We start from the raw sequence: 2,518 nt of genomic DNA, 5'->3' as shown, positions 1-2,518 counted from the left end.
CAAGATTTTACTTGCATATGACTGTTCTCTATCTAGCCTGCAAACAGGTGCACACAAAATCTGCATCTTTAACTGGAGCTTGCCAGGCAACACCTCTGCAACATTATGCAAATCACTGTGAGAAAGAGACAATAATTATGTTAAAAACCACCAAAATATGTTTGTTTCCACACACTTTTTTTTAAATTCCCAGATCTGGGCTGTCTACAGTATGTGCCTGCCAGTTAACCTAACTTGGGGCTTTTCACTTTGGTTTAAAGAATCTGAAATTGAGCTCTGCCCAAGTTAAGTGCATGTGGTGATTCATGTGCATGGAAAGTACCTTGCGCTGACCACAAACTAGAGTTCCCTACAACTACATCAATGTCAAAACTAACCACTGTCTCCTAGCTTGTTTGTTTAAAAAAAATCCCATGGTCTTCAATTTGATCACTTAAAAATAATCTACAAGGTATACTGTTTTTCTGTTCTTGTTATTTCCTAACTTTTAAGATTTCTATTTTTTCACCCTGTAGATCTTGTTCTCACTAGAGAATAATTTCTACATTATGCCCAGGTTCTTCTGAGCTATGAAGGGGCCCAGATTTAAGGGCTGTTCTTGACACCCTAAATGTGCTAGGACAAGTCATTAAGGTGGTCCTGCCAGGACACAGCCATCTAAAGCAGCAATCTGCTTCTTGCCAGAAAATCTCATGCCTCTGCAGAGCCTTTTCCAGAATGAACCACACCATGCTGAGGTAGGGTAGGAGGGGCAGGACACCAATAGGCCTGGGTATTCTAGAACAATAGGCCTAGAACTTCTCATCATCTCCTGTTTCTTTTCATCTCTAGGAAACGAGAGAGACCACCTACTGCATTTCTGTTACTCGCTGAAAAGGACAGTCTGTCAGAGAATCTTCTAGCAAACTTCAAAGGGCAAAATCACCCCTTGTTACGGATAAAGCCCAGAGAACTTCAGCAGCTAACATTCCCTAGACAGGACACAGCAAGGATTTGAACCTAGGCCAGGCTGGCCAGAACACCCAAAAGCTTTCCTTAACTCAGTGTGCTATCTCCCCATGACTAGGTCACTACTGCTTTATAATCACCTTTGTAGCCAGCAGTGGATTTTGCTCATCAGTATTTTTCAGGTAATTGATAGTTTAGATGTTCAGCTGCAAGACGTATGCAGTTTTCATTGACATCTTTTGGAGAAACTGACAAACCTGGACTTGACTTAATGACTTTGGAACCTTCCAAGATGTTATATAACTCTAGATAGAAGGCTGGGCTTCCACAATGTCAGGAATGTTGCATTCTTATTTCCCCATAGATAAACCCATTTGTCCACAAAGTCAAGGAGTCAGGCAGAGGCCCTTGCCATGGGGCTTTTTAGGATAGAGTAACAAGCTTGGACTTTGCTCTATGACAGGGTTTTGCATTGGGAGTGGTATGACCAGATCCCTCAAGAAAGAAAGGTTAGAGACCAGGCCAGAGTCCACTGCAGTAGCCCAGTCAAGAGAGGCTGGTGACTTGGACTTTTAGTAGAGCCAGTTAGAATGAAAGAAATTGACACATTCAGAAATGGTTTTAGAGGTAGAGTCAAACTGGACCTGATAAAGAACTAGAGAAGCGGAGTGAGGATAAAGAGAAGAGCCATGACTGACTCGGAAGATTTTGTCTTGAAAAACTTGAGAACTCAAGACAGAGTGAAATAAAATCACATGTGGGAAAAATCTCTTGCTTTGTTTTGGACAACTTTGAAGTGAAATGCCTGTTAAGTCTAAGTGGGGTAGGCCATGGCGTACATGAGCGTGGGCTCAGGATGGATACAGGCATTCAGGAGTTGTGAGCAAATAGAACTTAAAGGCCATGAGAGAAGAAGGGGTTACCAAGAAAGACAGTGTGGCATAGAGAAGAAAAGGGGTGGGAGATGATCCCTGGGCAGAAAAGTCCTTAGAGCAGAGGCAACAGGCATGACCAAGAAGACTAAGAAAGAACACTCTTAGTTAGAAAGAACATACTTACTTAGAAGAAAGTACAGCAGGAGGAGAGCAAAAAATGTGTGGTGTTCTAGAAGCAAAGAGAATAAAGGGCTTCAGGAAGGAGCAGTCAAGTGTGTCAAATAAGATAAAGACAGACAAGTCCCCTGGATTGGGTAGGAATAAATAACAGCAGGCTGCCATACAAATGGTTCTATCTACGCCATCTAAAAGAATATAGTTTATTCTCCATACATTTAATAAACACCTGCCATATGCCAGGTATCCTTTCAAGCACTGAAATGCAGATTCATAAAACATGGTCTCTGCTCTCAAGAAGCTCACAGTGGTAAGGAGGAAACAGGCAATAGCGAGTGTTCTCATTGCATTTGTGACTCCATTGATCTTGCAACAGCGCCATGCATCAGTTATTGCCATTATACCATTTTACCGATAAGGAAACTGTGGCAGGGAGGAGTCAAGCACCTTGGGTATTTGACAGCAAAACCAAGGCTTGGTGGTAACATACAACTTCCAAGTAGTAATTCACAAAGGTG

At 42.2% G+C, this 2,518-nt stretch overlaps 1 long non-coding RNA gene across 1 annotated transcript; it reads left to right on the top strand.

The window, feature by feature from the left end:
* The first annotated feature begins 520 nt into the window (after window positions 1-520).
* LOC134759691 (uncharacterized) lies at window positions 521-1,715 on the top strand. The gene is made up of 2 exons (XR_010136258.1): window positions 521-737; window positions 832-1,715. It is a non-coding gene; the product is annotated as an uncharacterized LOC134759691 (long non-coding RNA).
* The last annotated feature ends 803 nt before the right edge of the window (window positions 1,716-2,518 follow it).

The sequence above is a fragment of the Pongo abelii genome, chromosome 12, assembly GCF_028885655.2.
Source record: "Pongo abelii isolate AG06213 chromosome 12, NHGRI_mPonAbe1-v2.0_pri, whole genome shotgun sequence".
NCBI classification, from domain to species: Eukaryota; Metazoa; Chordata; class Mammalia; order Primates; family Hominidae; genus Pongo; species Pongo abelii.
Note: the sequence above shows the minus strand (reverse complement) of the source record. Positions and strands in the feature narration are given on the sequence as shown.